The 24,405-nt window shown below is 39.7% G+C and overlaps 1 protein-coding gene, 1 long non-coding RNA gene and 1 pseudogene across 2 annotated transcripts in view; 1 reads left to right on the top strand and 2 right to left on the bottom strand.

Annotated features, from left to right (window-relative positions):
* Positions 1-9,107, bottom strand: part of LOC139747207 (uncharacterized) — a 46,409-nt gene extending 37,302 nt beyond the window's left edge. The window contains exons 1-6 of the long non-coding RNA XR_011712339.1: positions 8,418-9,107; positions 6,954-7,529; positions 6,647-6,735; positions 6,342-6,430; positions 6,037-6,125; positions 486-599 (exon numbers count right to left, since the gene is read on the bottom strand). This is a non-coding gene — a long non-coding RNA (uncharacterized lncRNA). The remainder of the gene's footprint in view (positions 1-485; positions 600-6,036; positions 6,126-6,341; positions 6,431-6,646; positions 6,736-6,953; positions 7,530-8,417) is intronic.
* LOC139747206 (uncharacterized) overlaps positions 1-24,405 on the top strand; it is a 155,319-nt gene that overhangs the window by 62,281 nt on the left and 68,633 nt on the right. The gene's annotated exons all lie outside the window — the stretch shown is intronic.
* The window catches only part of LOC139747204 (rab proteins geranylgeranyltransferase component A 1-like), a 127,057-nt pseudogene that overhangs the window by 79,340 nt on the left and 23,312 nt on the right, over positions 1-24,405 (bottom strand).

The raw sequence follows: 24,405 nt of genomic DNA, 5'->3' as shown, positions 1-24,405 counted from the left end.
AACAAACCTTCAAAATACTCACTCCATCTCCTTCTCACATCACCACTACTTGTTATCACCTCCCCATTAGCCCCCTTCACTGAAGTTCCCATTTGCTCCCTTGTCTTACGCACTTTATTTACCTCCTTCCAGAACATCTTTTTTATTCTCCCTAAAATTTAATGATACTCTCTCACCCTAACTCTCATTTGCCCTCTTTTTCACCTCTTGCACCTTTCTCTTGACCTCCTGTCTCTTTCTTTTATACATCTCCCACTGAATTGCATTTTTTCCCTGCAAAAATCGTCCAAATGCCTCTCTCTTCTCTTTCACTAATAATCTTACTTCATCCCACCACTCACTACCCTTTCTAATCAACCCACCTCCCATGCAAGTAAAAATGTTATTCCTCCTAAACTCATTCTGTAAGAATGACTCATCACTAAATCCTAAAGTATTTGGAAGCCTGGTAAATAAACTAAATTGGCACTTATATACAAACATACTTCTATCATCAACTAAGTTCTGTCGAGTCGGCAGTGGTCACGTGTGTTTCTTGCTGCTGCTGCTGCTGCTCCATATCATGCACTGAGGCCATTCCACATTCGTACAGAAGACACCTGGAAAATAAGTCAACAATGAAAAGAGCTTAATAAAACTAAGTGCAAGGAGCACTGCTACTGCTATCAAGTTATAACTCACGTATAATACTGCACCTATCATTTGTTGCCATATATATGTACTCCACCCAGTGCTGTAATTCTTACATTAACATGTACACCAACATGAGCTTGCTACATCATCATCTCTTACCTAATTGCCAAATATTTTCATAGTTTCAGATGCTAAAAGCTACCAAAACTAAGTCCTCTCAAATATAATCAAAATCAGAAAACACAGCCTCAGCAGTACATACACAAAAACAAAATCAAGAGTTTATACTTATCTAATTGCACAGATTGTGATTTTCCAAATCTTCAAGCCTCACCTACATGTGGACTGCAGGCACTATGTCTATAAACATATAATCTCTCCTTGTCACACACAACACTAAACACTTGGCTCACACATCTCATTCTTTGCAACTCTATTTTCCTGCAGTAAGCACCATGAGTTAGCCCTGCCTTTTAGCACAATGGTAGGATCAATAGATATTAGAAATAGTTATGAACATTATGTAGTAGTAGGAGATACGAGCATTAGCTGGAAGCATTAGACAGAAGCAGTATACCACATCGTTCCAATTCACTCTATTCCTTGCACGCCTTTCACCCTCCTGCATGTTCAGGCCCCAATCACTCAAAATCTTTTTCACTCCATCTTTCCACCTAAAATTTGGTCTCCCACTTCTCCTCGTTCCCTCCATCTCCGACACATATATCCTTTTGGTCAATCTTTCCTCACTCATTCTCTCCATGTCACCAAACCATTTCAAAACACCCTCTTCTGCTCTCTCAACCACACTCTTTTTCTTTCCACACATCTCTCTTACCCTTACATTACTTACTCGATCAAACCACCTCACACCACATATTGTCCTCAAACATCTCATTTCCAGCACATCCACCCCCCTGCGCACAACTCTATCCATAGCCCACGCCTCGCAACCATAAAACATTGTTGGAACCACTATTCCTTCAAACATACCCATTTTTGCTTTCCGAGGAAATGTTCTCGACTTCCAAACATTCTTCAAGGCTCCAAAAATTTTCGCCCCCTCCCCCACCCTATGATTCACTTCCGCTTCCATGGTTCCATCCGCTGCCAGATCCACTCCCAGATATCTAAAACACTTTACTTCCTCCAGTTTTTCTCCATTCAAACTTACCTCCCAATGGACTTGACCCTCAACCCTACTTTACCTAATAACCTTGCTCTTATTCACATTTACTCTTAACTTTCTTCTTTCACACACTTTACCAAACTCAGTCACCAGCTTCTGCAGTTTCTCACATGAATCAGCCACCAGCGCTGTATCATCAGCGAACAACAACTGACTCACTTCCCAAGCTCTCTCATCCACAACAGACTGCATACTTGCCCCTCTTTCCAAAACTCTTGCATTCAGCTCCCTAACAACCCCATCCATAAACAAATTAAACAACCATGGAGACATCACACACCCCTGCCGCAAACCTACATTCACTGAGAACCAATCACTTTCCTCTCTTCCTACACGTACACATGCCTTACATCCTCGATAAAAACTTTTCACTGCTTCTAACAACTTGCCTCCCACACCATATATTCTTAATACCTTCCACACAGCATCTCTATCAACTCTATCATATGCCTTCTCCACATCCATAAATGCTACATACAAATCCATTTGTTTTTCTAAGTATTTCTCACATACATTCTTCAGAGCAAACACCTGATCCACACATCCTCTACCACTTCTGAAACCACACTGTTCTTCCCCAATCTGATGCTCTGTACACGCTTCACCCTCTCAATCAATACCCTCCCATATAATTTACCAGGAATACTCAAGAAACTTATACCTCTGTAATTTGAGCACTCGCTCTTATCCCCTTTGGCTTTGTACAATGGCACTATGCAAGCATTCCATCAATCCTCAGGCACCTCACCATGAATCATACATACATTAAATAACCTTACCAACCAGTCAACAATACAGTCACTCCCTTTTTTAATAAATTCCACTGCAATACCATCCAAACCTGCTGCCTTGCTGGCTTTCATCTTCTGCAAAGCTTTTACTACCTCTTCTCTATTTACCAAATCATTTTCCCTAACCCTCTCACTTTGCACACCACCTCGACCAAAACACCCTATATCTGCTACTCTATCATCAAACACATTCAACAAACCTTCAAAATACTCACTTCATCTCCTCACATCACCACTACTTGTTACCACCTCCCCATTAGCCCCCTTCACTGAAGTTCCCATTTGCTCCCTTGTCTTACGCACTTTATTTATCTCCTTCCAAAACACCTTTTTATTCTCCCTGAAATTTAATGATACTCTCTCACCCCAACTCTTATTTGCCCTCTTTTTCATCTCTTGCACCTTTCTCTTGACCTCCTGCCTCTTTTTTATACCCCTCCCACTCATTTGCACTTTTTCCCTGCAAAAAAAGAAGGAGGAGGTTGGAAAATTAAGCAGGAATATTGAGTAAACACATTAAGCAATAGTAGTTGGTAGGAACACTAAGCAGGAGCCTCTGAAACACTGAACCAGAGTTCCCTCTGCCAATGGCCTCTTAAGACTGAGGCAGCAAATGGTAAGAAGTAGCACTGGATTCACCGGTTATGAAAAGAACTATGGATGATGGTACCTAGCACTGTTTATACTGTAGGGTAAATGGTCCAACAATGTTAAGTTCTTTTAAATATATATTTTCATTAAGTTCCTTTATACATTTCTATGATAAAGCTATTCATAATCTAATTTGATATACAATAATAAAGAAAAAAACACACTAACCCTTTAAAGCCGTTACTCTGATGTGGTTCGGGCTTTTAGAAAAAGCTAAAGGAGTTTACAAGTATAATTAAGGGGGTTGGTGTGAGGATCATCATCAGCGACCTGAAGAAATAGATTAGAGGAGTACTGGAGGTAAAAAAAAATGAGGCAAGAATGTGTTGAATGGTATCTGTGGGAAGCATGTAAAGAAAGAGCGAGTGGAAACTTTAGCCATCACCATTCCCTTGTAGAGTTTTGAGGGGAATGGTAGTCAGAGAGACATATCTATAGGAACATGAATCTGGAAATTTATCTACCAGAAGCAAAATTTCATAAAAGTATGATGTGTAATCCAATCTTTGCCGACTACATGACAACCTCAATTAATGCCAACATCCTAAAATTTCAAAAATGTTATAAGTGAGAAATACCATGAGATTGACAAAAACGGCAAGAGTAAATGAAGCTAGGGGAGTGATAGAATTGGGAGGTATTTAAGGGAGCAGTGTTGGCATGTGCAAGTACAAGGTGGGAGATGGGTAGGTGAGAAAGGGTAAAAAGTGGCGAGATGAAGTTACAAGTGAATGCAAAAAGGGAGGTTTATGGGAAACACTTACAAGGAAAAAAGTACAAACGATTGAGAGATGTATCAGAGAAAGAGGTCGAAAGGAAGGTGAAAAGGCTGCAGATAAATGAGGACTGAGGTGAGCACCTATCAGGAAACTTCAGGGTGAATGAGAGTTTTTGGAAGCTCAAATGGTACGAGGAAAACAAGAAAACAAACGAGAACTTCAGTGAAAGAGGAAAATGAAGTGGTGACAGGTAGCAATCAGATGGAATGAGTATTTTGAAAGATTGGTTAAATGTGGTTGATGAAAGGGTGGCTTATGTAAGGAGTTCAGGTCAAGGAAGTATGCAGTACATCATTGTCATGGAAATGAGTTTGGTGAAACTAGTATGCAAGTCTTGCACAGGATGAAATGTGGCATATAATCTGGAGACGATGGCATTGCATTTGAATTTCATATAGGGTTGACTGCTGCAATTTGGTTCATTAGGATTTTCAATGTATGGATGGATCAAGAGGAAGACCTGAGGGTTAGTGGAATGCTTGTATAATGCCACTGTACATCAAGGAGACAATGTTGAGTTTTCCAAATTCAGAGGTACAAGATGTTTGTCAACTGTACCTGGCAGCTTGTTTGTGATTTGTGACTGAGAGGGTGAAGGCAAGTACAGAGCAGCAGAGGAGGGATGAACAAAATGATTTCATAAGAGGCAGAGAATGAATGAATCTGGTGTTTGCTTTAAAGGATGTGTGTGAAAGAAACAATTAGAGAAACGAGAATTTGTATATAGCATTTATGGATCTAGGGAAGAATTTAGGGGCTAATAGAGATGCCTTGCATAAGTTCTTACAAACTTGTCCAAGAGGAAAGTTTCTGTAAGCAGTGAAAAGTTCTAATGAAGGTTGTAAGGCTCATGCAAGAGTAGGGAGACATGAAAGAATTGTTCCAGTTGAAGGATTGTCTATGACGGGTCGATAATGTTATGTAATGTTATCATGGCTGTTAAATTCACCTATGGATGAAGTATTGAGGGAGGTAAATGCAAGGGTCTTTGAGAGAGGGGCATGTATGCAGTCTGTAGCAAGCGAGGACCTGGGAAGCAAGTCATATGTTTGGTGATGACAAAGCACTGGGAGCAGATTGCAATTTGAAACTGCGCTTGTTGTTGAAAGAGTTCAGAAGTGTTTATTAAAAGAGAAATAGTAAATGTGAATAAGAGTAAGGTTATTAGGTTTAGCTAGGTTAGGGACAGATTGTTGAGGTGTGAATCTGAATGGAGAAAATTTGGAGGAGTGAAGTATTTGAGATAACTCGGAGTGGACATGGTAACAAATGGAACCATGGAAACAAAGAAAATATTAATTTGGAGAATGACAGGATGTGTGTAGGAACTGTAGGGGACATGGACAAGGGAAAGACCAAACAAGATGGAAAAATAGGATGAGAAAGATAAAGGTGGTCAAGGCCTGAACATACAGGAGGATGAAAGGCGTGCATTAAACAATGAATTGGAATATGGAATACAGGGGTAGAAGTGCAGTAAGTGACTGAATCAGAATGTGAAGCAGCTGGAGGAAACCTTGGAAAGGTCTGTGGGGCCTGGCTTTGGATAGGGAGCTGCAGTTTTGGTGCATTTCATACAAAAGCTAAAGAATATACATGTATGCAAGTGAATGTGGCCTCTCTTAGTTTGTTCCTGATGCTGACTCACTAACACGAGATACAGCAAACAGAAAATAATAAGTTTTTCCTTGTTGTAGTGCCTAAATTTGCCAAATAACACATACTGACCACTTAAAAGGAACAGTTATGTACACAAGATATCACACGAATCTACCAATTTTCAGAATTAACAAATGCTCTAGTAGATAAAATCAATTTTGTTCATTCAGAAACTTCCATTACTAGTATATGCTTTCATGATTATCCTAATACAACTATGCCTATCAGATCTTTAAATCTTACTTGATGCTGACCAGAAATATATAAAACCATCCCTCTCCAAGGTATAGGTAATCATTTGGTAAATATGTGGTGGTATGGTATAATAACTTACTTGAGAGCAGCCATTCCTATCAATTATATTCAATAGCAGGGACTTCTATTTTCTTGAACGATGCCTTCTCACTACATCATACAATAGGACTGTAAAAAATAGTAAATGAGAGGTTGACATAGGATACATGTGTCAATTCAGAAACTTCCATTACTAGTATATGCTTTCATGATTATCCTAATACAACTACGCCTATCAGATCTTTAAATCTTACTCGGTGCTGACCAGAAAGATATAAAACCATCCCTCTCCAAGGTATAGGTAATTATTAGGTAAATATGTGGTGGTATGGTATAATAACTTACTTGAGAGCAGCCATTCCTATCAATTATATTCAATAACAGGGACTTCTATTTTCTTGAACGATGCCTTCTCACTACATCATACAACAGGACTGTAAAAAATAGTAAATGAGAGGTTGACATAGGATACATGTGTCAATTCAGAAACTTCCATTACTAGTATATGCTTTCATGATTATCCTAATACAACTACGCCTATCAGATCTTTAAATCTTACTCGGTGCTGACCAGAAAGATATAAAACCATCCCTCTCCAAGGTATAGGTAATTATTAGGTAAATATGTGGTGGTATGGTATAATAACTTACTTGAGAGCAGCCATTCCTATCAATTATATTCAATAGCAGGGACTTCTATTTTCTTGAACGATGCCTTCTCACTACATCATACAACAGGACTGTAAAAAATAGTAAATGAGAGGTTGACATAGGATACATGTGTCAATTCAGAAACTTCCATTACTAGTATATGCTTTCATGATTATCCTAATACAACTACGCCTATCAGATCTTTAAATCTTACTTGATGCCGACCAGAAATATATAAAACCATTCCTCTCCAAGGTATAGGTAATCATTTGGTAAATAAATGACAGTATGGTATATTAGCACTTACTTAGCAGCCATTCCTGTCAGTTATATACGACTGACTTGTGACCTTGAATGTTGACATCACATCATACAACAGGCCTGGAAAAAATAAAAATTCAGAAACAGATATTGTTGAAGAAAGGAAAAAACAAAATGCAAGTGTGTGTGTGTGGTGTGTGGTGTGGTGTGTGTGTGTGTGTGGTGGGGAAGATGCAAAGAACTGCAGCTGCTTACGCAAAGAGTTGCAATAATTGTAGTCTACTTCAATATTTTTATCCCTTGCTACTTCCTCAAACGAATTATCAGATATGTTACTATATACAGGGTATAACTACATCCACTACAACATATGCTAAAATATGCATGCAATATTAGTAAAGTTAACAGTAACATATGCATAATACCATTTCTAAACCAATAAAACAAAGTTGTCAAGTCATGTCAGTCACTCTGTCAAATTGGGTCATGTCAAAAAATCACCAGACACGAAACATCCTCAGCACGTATCAGGAACACTCGGAGAGGATATCTTCTAATGATCTCGATGATGGTTTGGAAGATCAAGTGGATGACCCTTGCGACTGCATTTGTCCTCCTGCTCCTGCAAAATGAAAGTGAATAGCCTCGTATTAAAAACCAACGTCATTTGTTAAATGCAGATATTCTCAACACTGCCAACGTAAGCAGTTTATCCTTTAAAATCAATAATTCTCAATATATTTATCAACTAGTTACCACAAAACCAAAAATACTGACATACCTGTGAGTACAAAAGAAAAAAATTGGGTACACTTCCTAAACTGTACATAGGATAAGCAGATTAATTAACATTTTCTCTCTTGTGCATATGCTAGAAATTACATCTTCCGCAGCTCTGTATGGCAAACCACAAGCACCCTACATAAGTGTACAATAAATCAACTGCATATTTCCTTTAAAAGAAATATGGGTGATAAATGAAACGTCTCATCCATACATCATTGGAATTACTGTAACAACCATTTTTACCCTCCCAGATAGTGAAATCTTATCCCATACATTCCTCAATGTTCCATTACCATTAACCAGGACCCCTTTCTGGCTCCTTAGCTTCATAGCTGCACTATTTCCAGTAGCACGGAAATAATGGGTCTCCTTTGGAGTAACAAGTTCATCACTAAGAATGAAATTCTTTTGTCAACAGACTAGTTTTGCCTAATGTCACTTGACAATCACAGTCAGGACATAACTGATGGTTTAACAGCAAACTACACAATTATTTCCGCTATGTAAGTACAGGTATAGATTTCATGTCTCCAGTGATATTCTAAAAGGATTATCCCCATATTTCAAAATAATCCTCGAGAACTGCCTTGTTTTTAATGCCATTAAATTAAATCATTCTTCAGGTCATGCTCGAGAGATATTAAATTCGTAAACCATTACCACAGGAGAAAGTAGCTTAATATTCAAAGCTAGAAGTCATGAAGAACTTTAAGTGGTAAATTACCTAATTTACTCGCTGTATATGCCTCAATCCATCAACATGGGTTTCAATGGGCACCTGAATAAAGTCAACCACTCAATCAATTCGCAAGAACAGAACTACTGTTGTTGTTTATATCAACCGACGCCATGTTGGATCTGATTTCCGCGATTGGTAAATAATCATGTAAAATAATCAATGTTAATGACAAAAGATTTACGAGGTTTAAAACGATCCTAAGGGGCAGATAAATGTAAATTATAAAAATAAAATATATGTTGACCAAGGCCACTAAAAGTTTAGATAAATTTATACCAAATGTACATCACATCCAATCACCCTCCATTTTCCCTGGCAAACATATCCCTTAATGCTTTATTTAATGGCTGTAAAACATTCTATGAATCATAACTTGCAGCAAGTAATTCTGTAAAAACTACACAATTATGAAATAAATGAAACATTCAAGCTGTTCGTCAAAGCTAACCTTCACAGTTAATGTGTCAAAATAATGTTCAACAAAAAACTCGGACCCATCACAAACCTGCCATTGATATAGTGAAAATAGACTTCCAACCCGCCACTATGTACCAAGACGAAATAACGTCACAATTCGCCATTAAGGACATTATTAATAGGTTTTCAAATCTGCCATGGTTTAATATATATACGAAACCGTCGATTAATGGCGTCAAATTTCAATTCCTCCCTATATCAAGTAGTGAAATAATGAAACCAAAGAGGACTGGACAGCTTACCCTCACGGAGCCGATGGTCAAAGAGGTTGCAAATGGTAAGGACTCGTTCTCGAAACCTCGGTACGGTGTGGATTCGAAGCGGCTTCGAACACAAACCTTCAAACGAATATTGAGTTTTTACCATGTCTTTCTCATTATTTCCAGAACAAACTCAATAAAATCTCCTCGAATATTAAGACAGAGAATATATATATAAATGTAATAAGCTCATCCGTCAGATAATGATGAAATAAACCGAGATATTTCTTGAGTTCATTCACGGTTCAAAGCCGAGTTGAGCGGGGTGAAGCAATCCGAGTCGTTTTAATAGGCCATAATGAGCGGTTCGGTTGTTTCATCTTTAACATGATATTTGCAACAGATATAAATAAAGATACTCAAATTTTGGTTTGGACAACCGTGAAGCTACAATTTTTTACTTACTTTTACATATAAAAGCAGTCATTTTACCCGAATAAACATATTATAACGCAATCTTAACGTTAATTGAAAATTAAACAGCCACTTCACCAACTAGAATATGACATTGTCCAGTCTAAAGTAACAGGCGCGACATTCCTTTCATCTAGAGACATTTGCGAGTTCATGAACATTCTCGTTGGGGAAGCCCTGTTAGGTTTAGGGTCATCTTGATGTCATCTAAGATATAGATTTACGTTGCTTATGAAGCCATGTGAGCGAACTACAGTAACAAATACTAACGGAGAGGTGCTCCATATTAATTCCTCGCTTATTATCTCCTATCTGCTTTAAGATACGTTCAAATCGGCTTCCATGTGTATTCAATGGACACATAAGTTATCGGTATTCTAATATCAGAGAAGAAAAGGTATTTCACAAAGTAAACATTTTCACTTAATTTCCCTCTGATTGGTCTCATATTTCTCCTTTCTCGTTATTTCTCCTGCAGTTACTGGTGCTCATCTGAACAAAATGCTACTGTTCTGTCTTTTCTGTATCAAAAACAAACTAATTCTATGTATATACAATATAACATTTATGTCTCTTTCTCAATCTGCCTCTCCTTTTATCTATCTGCATGTATTGCTTGATCAAATGTCTACTAGAGTCAATAAAACAAAAGTCCTTGTATTTCTTATGGACTAAATGTCTAAAAATGTAATAAATCAGTTACTAAAAGGCAAAATCAATTCTCATAAATTTGTCACATACAACTGTCAGTTTCATATGAGTGCAAACTGGTTCTTTAAGTCCAATGTGTTGCAATCCAATTCTGATTACATAAACTATTAGGTACTCACTAGCTTATAATGACTTAATCATCAGGAAAAATCTTGATGATGCAAGAAATAACATGCCAATCTGGATTATATATATCTAATAAAACCTAGTATGTTTGAAGGTCAAGCACATGGAATCTGCAATATTACTCATACCAAAAAACGTACTGTTATGATTAGCAATATTCCTAATACTGTAACTAATTGTAATCCTAATTGTAATCAAACTGGTAAGTGTTATGTAACTCTGAAGAGTTTCAGGAAAATGACTGCCACTGCTTGCAAATTTGTGCACTATAACCTCACATGTTTCTGTGAATTTTTCAAACAATTTTCTTGGGTTACATCAGGACTCTTTGTTCCTTTTAAGTGCATGAAAGAAGTACTGGGTTAAACTTATAAATTTCTGAACTTCAAAAAGATTGAAGTTAATAACAGTCATCACACATTCTGACTGGACACAGTATAGGAAGATATCTAAAGAGAATTGTGCTTGAAAGTCCAGTTACCTTCAGGACAAAAATCCAAAATAATAACGTTGCAGTATGTAACAACAGAAATTTGATAATTTGAGACAGGGAAACCTTGTGGTTAAGTATAGATGATTCGCAGTTCTGGGCTCTGTCAAAGTTGTCATCGACAACTGTGACCTGTGTAACAGCCCCCACTATTGTTAATATACCTTTACAGATGATTCCCTGCTCATGAGTCCGAATTGACTCAGTTCAATAACTGGATGAATCTGGTGGTATCTATTTTTAATAATGTAATGTCAAGCTTGTAACATGAATAACTAAGTAATGTTGCAACTGAAGTATGTTACTGCATAAAACAATTTCTTTTGGAAAATGCATAATTGCCAAAAGAAGGAACAGAGAAGGGGGCCAGGTGAGGGTATTCCCTTAAAGGCCCAGTCCTCTGTTCTTAGCGCTACCTCGCTAATGCGGGAAATGGCGAATAGTATGAAAAGAAAAGAAAACTAGCATAAAAATCATGCAGAAAAAAAAAATACAAATGAGGATCCTAATATTGGTAATTGCTTTCAACGTGCTTCTATGCACAATTTATGCAAGTCTTATGGCTTCTCCTCTTTGGTCTTCTTGAAGAAACTTACTGGTTTGCATGGTCAATTCTGGTCTGAATGCAGCCACCATGGTAGGATCATTCTAAAAATCCAAGTATCTCTTGCTATTCAGTAACATCTATAGAGGTGAGACAAATTGTCACAAACCCCTGAACTCTTTATAGCCCATAAGAGATGAGATAATGTGTACAATAAACATTACCACATAAAAGAAACAATCAAACAGACATGCATAATGCTCATCTCCCTTCTGTTCTCTGCTCTTCCATCTAAAACAAGCCCTGTTCCTTTTCTTCCATTGATTATTGCTTTCCTTTTCGTCTACTAACCATTCCATTTCATGCACAGTTTAATTCCATTTCCACACTCCTTCACCAACAACTCCATTTGCCTCCCATCCACATCTTACCGCCCCTCTCTCCCCTCCCCCACCCTTCCACAAGGCACCCCATCCATTCTCTCTCTCTCTCTCTTTCCGTCTCAGTAGAAAGCTCGGCATGAGGATCGTCCGGTCCCCCACACCCCCCCGCACTGGCATCTACAAGAACGCAGTTATGCCAAAGCCAATCCCGCTTCAATCCGGTTTATCCTCCCAGGAACGACACGTAATCCCTTTGGGTGAAAAAGAAGATAACACATGTCAGGTCCATCAACTTGAAGTGGGGGAAACGGACACATAAAAGTTAATTACCTATTTTTTTCCTCCGGCAAGTCAGATATAGACAGTGTTGACTAATTGTAAGTAGCTGCCACTTCCTCAAGTGGTATTAATTGCCACTTAATTCGTCAACGTGAATGAGGCATGACGTATTATGCGTGTTTATAAGTGTACTGAATGAAACTGACTATATATACATATATATATATATATATATATATATTTTTTTTGCTTTGTCGCTGTCTCCCACGTTTGCGAGGTAGCGCAAGGAAACAGACGAAAGAAATGGCCCAACCCACCCCCATACACATGTATATACATACGTCCACACACGCAAATATACATACCTACACAGCTTTCCATGGTTTACCCCAGACGCTTCACATGCCTTGATTCAATCCACTGACAGCACGTCAACCCCGGTATACCACATCGCTCCAATTCACTCTATTCTTTGCCCTCCTTTCACCCTCTGCATGTTCAGGCCCCGATCACACAAAATCTTTTTCACTCCATCTTTCCACCTCCAATTTGGTCTCCCTCTTCTCCTCGTTCCCTCCACCTCCGACACATATATCCTCTTGGTCAATCTTTCCTCACTCATTCTCTCCATGTGACCAAACCATTTCAAAACACCCTCTTCTGCTCTCTCAACCACGCTCTTTTTATTTCCACACATCTCTCTTACCCTTACGTTACTTACTCGATCAAACCACCTCACACCACACATTGTCCTCAAACATCTCATTTCCAGCACATCCATCCTCCTGTGCACAACTCTATCCATAGTCCACGCCTCGCAACCATACAACATTGTTGGAACCACTATTCCTTCAAACATACCCATTTTTGCTTTCCGAGATAATGTTCTCGACTTCCACACATTCTTCAAGGCTCCCAGAATTTTCGCCCCCTCCCCCACCCTATGATCCACTTCCGGTTCCATGGTTCCATCCGCTGCCAGATCCACTCCCAGATACCTAAAACACTTCACTTCCTCCAGTTTTTCTCCATTCAAACTCACCTCCCAATTGACTTGACCCTCAACCCTACTGTACCTAATAACCTTGCTCTTATTCACATTTACTCTTAACTTTCTTCTTTCACACACTTTACCAAACTCAGTCACCAGCTTCTGCAGTTTCTCACATGAATCAGCCACCAGCGCTGTATCATCAGTGAACAACAACTGACTCACTTCCCAAGCTCTCTCATCCCCAACAGACTTCATACTTGCCCCTCTTTCCAAAACTCTTGCATTCACCTCCCTAACAACCCCATCCATAAACAAATTAAACAACCATGGAGACATCACACACCCCTGCCGCAAACCTACATTCACTGAGAACCAATCACTTTCCTCTCTTCCTACCCGTACACATGCCTTACATCCTCGATAAAAACTTTTCACTGCTTCTAACAATGGATTGAACCAGGGCATGTGAAGCATCTGGGGTAAACCATGCAAAGTGTGTGGGGCCTGGATGTGGAAAGGGAGGTGTGGTTTCGGTGCATTATTACATGACAGATAGAGACTGAGTGTGAACGAATGGGGCCTTTGGTGTTTTTCCTAGCGCTACCTCGCACACATGAGGGGGGAGGGGGTTGTTATTCCATGTGTGGCGAGGTGGTGATGGGAACAAATAAAGGCAGACAGTATGCATTATGTACATGTGTATATATGTATATGTCTGTGTGTGTATATATATTTGTACATTGAGATTATTTTTTTTTTTATTATACTTTGTCGCTGTCTCCCGCGTTTGCGAGGTAGCGCAAGGAAACAGACGAAAGAAATGGCCCACCCCCCCCCCCATACACATGTATATACATACGTCCACACACGCAAATATACACACCTACACAGCTTTCCATGGTTTACCCCAGACGCTTCACATGCCTTGATTCAATCCACTGACAGCACGTCAACCCCGGTATACCACATCGCTCCAATTTACTCTATTCCTTGCCCTCCTTTCACCCTCCTGCATGTTCAGGCCCCGATCACACAAAATCTTTTTCACTCCATCTTTCCACCTCCAATTTGGTCTCCCTCTTCTCCTCGTTCCCTCCACCTCCGACACATATATCCTCTTGGTCAATCTTTCCTCACTCATTCTCTCCATGTGCCCAAACCACTTCAAAACACCCTCTTCTGCTCTCTCAACCACGCTCTTTTTATTTCCACACATCTCTCTTACCCTTACGTTACTCACTCGATCAAACCACCTCACACCACACATTGTCCTCAAACATCTCATTTCCAGCACATCCATCCTCCTGCGCACAACTCTATCCATAGCCCACGCCTCGCAACCATACAACATTGGTGGAACCACTATTCCTTCAAACATACCCATTTTTGCTTTCCGAGATAATGTTCTCGACTTCCACACATTCTTCAAGGCCCCCAGAATTTTCGCCCCCTCCCCCACCCTATGATCCACTTCCGCTTCCATGTTTCCATCCGCTGCCAGATCCACTCCCAGATATCTAAAACACTTCACTTCCTCCAGTTTTTCTCCATTCAAACTCACCTCCCAATTGACTTGATCCTCAACCCTACTGTACCTAATAACCTTGCTCTTTTTCACATTTACTCTTAACTTTCTTCTTCCACACACTTTACCAAACTCAGTCACCAGCTTCTGCAGTTTCTCACATGAATCAGCCACCAGCGCTGTATCATCAGCGAACAACAACTGACTCACTTCCCAAGCTCTCTCATCCCCAACAGACTTCATACTTGCCCCTCTTTCCAAAACTCTTGCATTCACCTCCCTAACAACCCCATCCATAAATAAATTAAACAACCATGGAGACATCACACACCCCTGCCGCAAACCTACATTCACTGAGAACCAATCACTTTCCTCTCTTCCTACACGTACACATGCCTTACATCCTCGATAAAAACTTTTCACTGCTTCTAACAACTTTCCTCCCACACCATATATTCTTAATACCTTCCACAGAGCATCTCTATCAACTCTATCATATGCCTTCTCCAGATCCATAAATGCTACATACAAATCCATTTGCTTTTCTAAGTATTTCTCACATACATTCTTCAAAGCAAACACCTGATCCACACATCCTCTACCACTTCTGAAACCACACTGCTCTTCCCCAATCTGATGCTCTGTACATGCCTTCACCCTCTCAATCAATACCCTCCCATATAATTTACCAGGAATACTCAACAAACTTATACCTCTGTAATTTGAGCACTCTCTCTTATCCCCTTTGCCTTTGTACAATGGCACTATGCACGCATTCCACCAATCCTCAGGCACCTCACCATGAGTCATACATACATTAAATAACCTTACCAACCAGTCAACAATACAGTCACCCCCTTTTTTAATAAATTCCACTGCAATACCATCCAAACCTGCTGCCTTGCTGGCTTTCATCTTCCGCAAAGCTTTCACTACCTCTTCTCTGTTTACCAAATCATTTTCCCTAACCCTGTCACTCTGCACACCACCTCGACCAAAACACCCTATATCTGCCACTCTATCATCAAACACATTCAACAAACCTTCAAAATACTCACTCCATCTCCTTCTCACATCATCACTACTTGTTATCACCTCCCCATTTGCGCCCTTCACTGAAGTTCCCATTTGCTCCCTTGTCTTACGCACTTTATTTACCTCCTTCCAGAACATCTTTTTATTCTCCCTAAAATTTAATGATACTCTCTCACCCCAACTCTCATTTGCCCTTTTTTTTGCCTCTTGCACCTTTCTCTTGACCTCCTGTCTCTTTCTTTTATACATCTCCCACTCAATTGCATTTTTTTCCTGCAAAAATCGTCCAAATGCCTCTCTCTTCTCTTTCACTAATACTCTTACTTCTTCATCCCACCACTCACTACCCTTTCTCATCAACCCACCTCCCACTCTTCTCATGCCACAAGCATCTTTTGCGCAATCCATCACTGATTCCCTAAATACATCCCATTCCTCCCCCACTCCCCTTACTTCCATTGAGATGTATAGGTATATACATTGTGCGTTTGTGGACATGTATGTATATACATGTGTATGTGGGCGGGTTGGGCCATTCTTTCGTCTGTTTCCTTGCGCTACCTCGCTAACGCAGGAGACAGCGACAAAGCAAAATAAATAAATAAAATAAATATATGTTAAACCCACCTGGGTGATGGCAGTGTCATAATCCAGTTCAGCATTTGGTCCAGAGCAGAGGTGGACATTAGTTGGTGCATTACTCATCAAATCACAGCTTGATACCTCATTCTGAGGGAGAGAAGGTATGCTGAATTAAATTTTCATCTTTCAACCCTAAAAATGTGTGCAAACATGGCTGTCATTCATTTGCAACAGATGATACCTCATTATGGCAGTAGTATTTAAATATAATGGAAAAAAAATCACTAACCTTTACTGAAGATACTCCAAAGCTACAATTGTGTACTATGAAAATGGTATTTTCATAAATAAAAGAAAAAATTAACTGTTAAAATGATCTTTCATACATACATATTCGCCACTTCCTGTGTTAGCAAGGTAGCGTTAAGAACAGAGGACTGAGCCTTTGAGGAAACAATCAATTTACAACTCAGTATCTGATGAGAATTTTCTAATGGTAACAAATTTCATATCTATCCGTAGTATCTCTGATTTCACCATTTGAATCATATCTATCCTGCCTCTTATACCTTAAATCAAATCCATCCACTTCATTATCAAAAGACAAGAACTAATGACAATGAATGTTTTCTCATAATACTACATTACATTATGTCCTATTTTCAAAGATTTATATATAAAAAAAAAAAATGCAGCTTCAAAACCAGTGTTCTACTATGTTTTATACTTCTATATCAAAATTTAATGTATGTATGACTCATGGTGAGGTGCCTGAGGATTGGCGGAATGCGTGCATAGTGCCATTGTACAAAGGCAAAGGGGATAAGAGTGAGTGCTCAAATTACAGAGGTATAAGTTTGTTGAGTATTCCTGGTAAATTATATGGGAGGGTATTGATTGAGAGGGTGAAGGCATGTACAGAGCATCAGATTGGGGAAGAGCAGTGTGGTTTCAGAAGTGGTAGAGGATGTGTGGATCAGGTGTTTGCTTTGAAGAATGTATGTGAGAAATACTTAGAAAAGCAAATGGATTTGTATGTAGCATTTATGGATCTGGAGAAGGCATATGATAGAGTTGATAGAGATGCTCTGTGGAAGGTATTAAGAATATATGGTGTGGGAGGAAAGTTGTTAGAAGCAGTGAAAAGTTTTTATCGAGGATGTAAGGCATGTGTACGTGTAGGAAGAGAGGAAAGTGATTGGTTCTCAGTGAATGTAGGTTTGCGGCAGGGGTGTGTGATGTCTCCATGGTTGTTTAATTTGTTTATGGATGGGGTTGTTAGGGAGGTAAATGCAAGAGTTTTGGAAAGAGGGGCAAGTATGAAGTCTGTTGGGGATGAGAGAGCTTGGGAAGTGAGTCAGTTGTTGTTCGCTGATGATACAGCGCTGGTGGCTGATTCATGTGAGAAACTGCAGAAGCTGGTGACTGAGTTTGGTAAAGTGTGTGGAAGAAGAAAGTTAAGAGTAAATGTGAATAAGAGCAAGGTTATTAGGTACAGTAGGGTTGAGGGTCAAGTCAATTGGGAGGTGAGTTTGAATGGAGAAAAACTGGAGGAAGTGAAGTGTTTTAGATATCTGGGAGTGGATCTGGCAGCGGATGGAACCATGGAAGCGGAAGTGGATCATAGGGTGGGGGAGGGGGCGAAAATTCTGGGGGCCTTGAAGAATGTGTGGAAGTCGAGAACATTATCTCGGAAAGCAAAAATGGGTATGTTTGAAGGAATAGTGGTTCCAACAATGTTGTATGGTTGCGAGGCGTGGGCTATGGATAGAGTTGTGCGCAGGAGGATGGATGTGCTGGAAATGAGATGTTTGAGGACAATGTGTGGTGTGAGGTGGTTTGATCGAGTGAGTGACGTAAGGGTAAGAGAGATGTGTGGAAATAAAAAGAGCGTGGTTGAGAGAGCAGAAGAGGGTGTTTTGAAGTGGTTTGGGCACATGGAGAGAATGAGTGAGGAAAGATTGACCAAGAGGATATATGTGTCGGAGGTGGAGGGAACGAGGAGAAGAGGGAGACCAAATTGGAGGTGGAAAGATGGAGTGAAAAAGATTTTGTGTGATCGGGGCCTGAACATGCAGGAGGGTGAAAGGACGGCAAGGAATAGAGTGAATTGGAGCGATGTGGTATACCGGGGTTGACGTGCTGTCAGTGGATTGAATCAAGGCATGTGAAGCGTCTGGGGTAAACCATGGAAAGCTGTGTAGGTATGTATATTTGCGTGTGTGGACGTATGTATATACATGTGTATGGGGTGGGTTGGGCCATTTCTTTCGTCTGTTTCCTTGCGCTACCTCGCAAACGCGGGAGACAGCAACAAAGCAAAAAAAAAAAAAAAAAAAATCAAAATTATGATAAATAATCAAGTCTACTCCAAGAAGTGTGTCATACATAAGACATAGATCAATAATTCCAAAAAAAGTAGTAAGAATAGTATCATATTGAAAGCCTGAATCAATGATTCCAATGGAAAAGTAATGATATAGTCAGAAAATGGCTTATGAATTTGTTTCTCAGTCCTGACAAATGACTAACTGTCATATGAAATAAAAGTTTAATTGTCAAGATATCAATAATTTTTTCATTAAAATATTTAAGTCAAGTGGCCATCTTATCAAACGTGGAAAAAAATTGATATTCTTGGAATTTGTGACTGGTATCAGATACAAAAATCTAACAAAAGTGTAAAGCTAACAAGGAGAGAAAATTTCATGGTTCCACTATTTCTAATTCTACTTCAATTCTCACGTAGTGGATAAAGTTTATGATATATCTATCACCAAGTCTGTCAAAAAAACACTGCCAGAATGTTATACACATTATAACATGTTTACCAACAAGCTAGCCATATAACTCTGTCAGGTTTGTCATATTCCCCACCACATTTTACTTAATCTCCATGTCATATGCTACCCACCACACTTCTCAAATTTTTCACAAGTTTCACATCAACTCCCTAAGCCTATACATTATAATACTGCACAGGAAAGTCATACATTGACCTGATTCACTCTCACCTGATTAAAGTAAATACTCCACAGAACGGTTGGTTGGTTTGAGTCTTCACTAGAAAAGAGCCTCTGTACGGCAATCTTCAAATCCTCCTCTGCATCCGACCCAACGCAAGTCATATGAACACAGTCTGTTCAACAAAAACATAAAAGTAAAATACTGAGCATGAATATATAGTTACAAAGAATGAACTGGGTGAATTAACTTTTACCAAGTGTTATCTATGACAGGGAGAGACTGTATAGTTGTGGACAGAATGGCAGTAGTACACATGTGGGTGAAGCAGAGAGAAACGACAGACACCTGAGTCAGAGGAGTGTAGCTTGACAACCACATAAGAGTTGGCTCTGCGCAGCCATCACTAACCCTCCCAATACCCAAGTGGGTAGTGCTGGTAATATGACTCAGTGGTTTTTGGCTGCCTACCATATAGTGAAAAAACAAAGCATATAGTTATGGATATGGGGGGATAAAGACTGGAGGAGGTAAAAGAACTGAAGTGTTTAGGAGCTATCTTGGGTAAGTTTGGAGAGATGGAAGGAGGGATAAGTGAGAGAGAGCAGGAGAGGGTAGAAGAGTCACTGGGTAACTTACCAGAATAATGAAGGATTAAGATGTAAGGATAGAAGTGAAAAAAGAACTCCATAGTCCTCTCAACCCTGACCTATGCATGCGAAACAAGGACATGGAATAAGTCAAAGAGGGCAAGAATCCAGGCTGCAGAAATGAGCTATTTGAGAGGAGCATGTGGTTTGACTAGATGGAATGAAGAAAGAAATGTGGTACATGAAAGATGTGGTATGGCAAGGAATGTAAAGGGAATGAACTGCAAAGTGGTTGAGTCAGTGAAACATAATCATTTGAGGTGGTTTGGGCATGTGAAAAGAATGCAATTCAAGTTTACAAGGAGAGTGTTTGATAGTACAATTACAGGGGTTAGTGTGAGAGGAAGACCATCTGTGACACAGACAAATAGAGTCGGAGAGTACAGGAGAGAGAAAAATGGTGGAATAAAGCATGGAATGGTGTATGTGAGGGAGGCTTGTAAGGACAGGGATACGCGGAGACTTTTGCTGTGGCCATCTCCTTATTGGGAGTTCCAGATGGGAATGGGCATCAGAGATACAGATAGATAAAAACCTAATATTCCTTACATACACATAATAAATCATCCCTTTCCCACACTTTGTACAGAATACTTGTTAACAAGTAACTCACAAAGATTTTTGGGACAAACACCGGAGCCTGCACCAACTTCAATGATAGTAACTGGCTGGGGGTTCCCATCCTTTGCAGGAAGACGAAGTAAGGTAAGTTGTTCTTTTTCATTGCACAAGATGGATCTACAAAAAGGAAGGTTTCATATTAATCTCATGAAAGTCTAGGACCAGGATTGCCTTCTGTTGAACTTTTCTCTTTCTCAAGTTCTGAACACAGTTATATTTCACTCCAAATCTGTTAAGTACAAGATATGCCACTCAAATACCTGTCAGTAATAAATATTCCTCGAGATATGTTCTGCTGTGGCTGTGAATTCCTGAAGGCAGCATATTCCTGTGGTGCATACGATGCTTCCATCACCACATGTGAACACTTAAAACGATGACCTTCTGACAACAAGCCACAGCAAGAGTTCTGAGAATCAATGATGAGTGATGACACTGGTCTTCGCAATACATACGTTCCTTCAAACACTGCACATAATCTGCAAAGGGATGGGCAAAGTATTTTCCAACCTCTTCCTCTTAGCATTTTCCCCCTTCCTTTTTTTTCACTAATTCCCCTTTCTCTGCTCTTTAAACTACTATAAGAAGCAATGAAACTCTAAACAGAAGGCTGTACAAATGACTACAAACAATTCCAAATGAACCCAAGATTGACAACTGTATTGCATATGGTAGCAGAGATTAACAGTCAGGAGAAACAATATATCTATATTCATTTATATTTAGTTACTATACTTAACCAAAGGCAAAGGGGATAAGAGTGAGTGCTCAAATTACAGAGGTATAAGTTTGTTGAGTATTCCTGGTAAATTATATGGGAGGGTATTGATTGAGAGGGTGAAGGCATGTACAGAGCATCAGATTGGGGAGGAGCAGTGTGGTTTCAGAAGTGGTAGAGGATGTGTGGATCAGGTGTTTGCTTTGAAGAATGTATGTGAGAAATACTTAGAAAAGCAAAGGGATCTGTATGTAGCATTTAAGGATCTGGAGAAGGCATATGATAAAGAGTTGATAGAGATGCTCTGTGGAAGGTATTAAGAATATATGGTGTGGGAGGCAAGTTGTTAGAAGCAGTGAAAAGTTTTTATCGAGGATGTAAGGCATGTGTACGTGTAGGAAGAGAGGAAAGTGATTGGTTCTCAGTGAATGTAGGTTTGCGGCAGGGGTGTGTGATGTCTCCATGGTTGTTTAATTTGTTTATGGATGGGGTTGTTAGGGAGGTAAATGCAAGAGTTTTGGAAAGAGGGGCAAGTATGAAGTCTGTTGGGGATGAGAGAGCTTGGGAAGTGAGTCAGTTGTTGTTCGCTGATGATACAACGCTGGTGGCTGATTCATGTGAGAAACTGCAGAAGCTGGTGACTGAGTTTGGTAAAGTGTGTGGAAGAAGAAAGTTAAGAGTAAATGTGAATAAGAGCAAGGTTATTAGGTACAGTAGGGTTGAGGGTCAAGTCAATTGGGAGGTGAGTTTGAATGGAGAAAAACTGGAGGAAGTGAAGTGTTTTAGATATCTGGGAGTGGATCTGGCAGCGGATGGAACCATGGAAGCGGAAGTGGATCATAGGGTGGGGGAGGGGGCGAAAATTCTGGGGGCCTTGAAGAATGTGTGGAAGTCGAGAACATTATCTCGGAAAGCAAAAATGGGTATGTTTGAAGGAATAGTGGTTCCAACAATGTTGTATGGTTGCGAGGCGTGGGCTATGGATAGAGTTGTGCGCAGGAGGATGGATGTGCTGGAAATGAGATGTTTGAGGACAATGTGTGGTGTGAGGTGGTTTGATCGAGTGAGTGACGTAAGGGTAAGAGAGATGTGTGGAAATAAAAAGAGCGTGGTTGAGAGAGCAGAAGAGGGTGTTTTGAAGTGGTTTGGGCACATGGAGAGAATGAGTGAGGAAAGATTGACCAAGAGGATATATGTGTCGGAGGTGGAGGGAACGAGGAGAAGAGGGAGACCAAATTGGAGGTGGAAAGATGGAGTGAAAAAGATTTTGTGTGATCGGGGCCTGAACATGCAGGAGGGTGAAAGGACGGCAAGGAATAGAGTGCATTGGAGCGATGTGGTATACCGGGGTTGACGTGCTGTCAGTGGATTGAATCAAGGCATGTGAAGAGTCTGGGGTAAACCATGGAAAGCTGTGTAGGTATGTATATTTGCGTGTGTGGACGTATGTATATACATGTGTATGGGGGGGGTTGGGCCATTTCTTTCGTCTGTTTCCTTGCGCTACCTCGCAAACGCGGGAGACAGCGACAAAGTAAAAAAAAAAAAAAAAAAAAAATCAAAATTATGATAAATAATCAAGTCTACTCCAAGAATTGTGTCATACATAAGACATAGATCAATAATTCCAAAAAAGGTAGTAAGAATAGTATCACATTGAAAGCCTGAATCAATGATTCCAATGAAAAAGTAATGATATAGTCAGAAAATGGCTTATGAATTTGTTTCTCAGTCCTGACAAATGACTAACTGTCATATGAAATAAAAGTTTAATTGTCAAGGTATCAATAATTTTTTCATTAAAATATTTAAGTCAAGTGGCCATCTTATCAAACGTGGAAAAAAATTGATATTCTTGGAATTTGTGACTGGTATCAGATACAAAAATCTAACAAAAGTGTAAAGCTAACAAGGAGAGAAAATTTCATGGTTCCACTATTTCTAATTCTACTTCAATTCTCACATAGTGGATAAAGTTTATGAAATATCTATCACCAAGTCTGTCAAAAACACAAGGCCAGAGTGTTATACACATTATAACATGTTTACCAAGAAGCCAGCCATATAACCCTGTCAGGTTTGTCATATTCCCCACCACATTTTACTTAATCTCCATGTCATATGCTAACCACCACACTTCTCAAATTTTACACAAGTTTCCCATCAACTCCCTAAGCCTATACATTATAATACTGCACAGGAAAGTCATACATTGACCCGATTCACTCTCACCTGATTAAAGTAAATACTCCACAGAACGGTTGGTTGGTTTGTCTTCACTGGAAAAGAGCCTCTGTACGGCAATCTTCAAATCCTCCTCTGCATCCGACCCAACGCAAGTCATATGAACACAGTCTGTTCAACAAAAACATAAAAGTAAAATACTGAGCATGAATATATAGTTACAAAGAACAAACTGGGTGAGTTAAGTTTTATCAAGTGTTATCTATGACAGGGAGAGACTGTATAGTTGTGGACAGAATGCCAGTAGTCCACATGAGGGTGAAGCACAGAGAAACGACAGCTACCTGAGTCAGAGGAGTGTAGCTTGACAACCACACAAGAGTTGGCTCTGCGCAGCCATCACTAACCCTCTCAATACCCAAGTGGGTAGTGCTGGTAATATGACTCAGTGGTTTTTGGCTGCCTACCATATAGTGAAAAAACAAAGCATATAGTTATGGATATGGGGGGATAAAGACTGAAGGAGGTAAAAGAACTGAAGTGTTTAGGAGCTATCTTGGGTAAGTTTGGAGAGATGGAAGGAGGGATAAGTGAGAGAGAGCAGGAGAGGGGAGAAGAGTCACTGGGTAACTTACCAGAATAATGAAGGATTAAGATGTAAGGATAGAAGTGAAAAAAGAACTCCATAGTCCTCTCAACCCTGACCTATGCATGCGAAACATGGACATGGAATAAGTCAAAGAGGGCAAGAATCCAGGCTGCAGAAATGAGCTATTTGGGAGGAGCATGTGGTTTGACTAGATGGAACGAAAAAAGAAACGTGGTACATGAAAGATGTGGTATGGCAAGGAATGTAAAGGGAATGGACTGCAAAGTGGTAGAGTCAGTGAAAAATAATCATTTGAGGTGGTTTGGGCATGTGAAAAGAATGCAATTCAAGTTTACAAGGAGAGTGTTTGATAGTACAATTACAAGGGTTAGTGTGAGAGTAAGACCATCTGTGACATGGACAAATA

Source organism: Panulirus ornatus, chromosome 67 (assembly GCF_036320965.1).
Source record: "Panulirus ornatus isolate Po-2019 chromosome 67, ASM3632096v1, whole genome shotgun sequence".
Lineage (NCBI taxonomy): Eukaryota > Metazoa > Arthropoda > Malacostraca > Decapoda > Palinuridae > Panulirus > Panulirus ornatus.
Note: the sequence above shows the minus strand (reverse complement) of the source record. Positions and strands in the feature narration are given on the sequence as shown.